The 368-nt window shown below is 31.8% G+C and overlaps 1 protein-coding gene across 1 annotated transcript in view; it reads right to left on the reverse strand.

Annotated features, from left to right (window-relative positions):
* LOC119592749 (PHD finger protein rhinoceros-like) overlaps positions 1-368 on the reverse strand; it is a 63,459-nt gene that overhangs the window by 24,249 nt on the left and 38,842 nt on the right.

Here is a 368-nt window from a genome sequence, read left to right on the forward strand (position 1 = left end):
AGGGGGGGGAAAAGGGGGGGATAAAAATGGGGAGAAGAAAGAGAAAAAAAATAAAAGGATAAGAAAATGAAAAAAGGGAGAGAAAAAAAATAAACCAAAAAAGTAAGAAGAAAGAAGATAGAAATAAAAGGGGGAAAAGGGGGGAAAAATAGAAAAAAGGGGGGGGGGGAAAAAGGGCAATTTTAAAATAGAATAAAATAGAAATATAATAGAAATTTTTAAGAATATAAAGAAATTTTAAAAAAGAAAATGGGAAAAATAGGGGAATTTTAGGAAAAAAGGCAAAAGAAAAAAAAAAAAGGGAAAATAATAGATAGATTTTTAAAGTGGAGAGGGGGAAAAGGGGGGGGAAAGATTTGAAGGGGGGG

This window comes from Penaeus monodon, chromosome 30 (assembly GCF_015228065.2).
Source record: "Penaeus monodon isolate SGIC_2016 chromosome 30, NSTDA_Pmon_1, whole genome shotgun sequence".
Lineage (NCBI taxonomy): Eukaryota > Metazoa > Arthropoda > Malacostraca > Decapoda > Penaeidae > Penaeus > Penaeus monodon.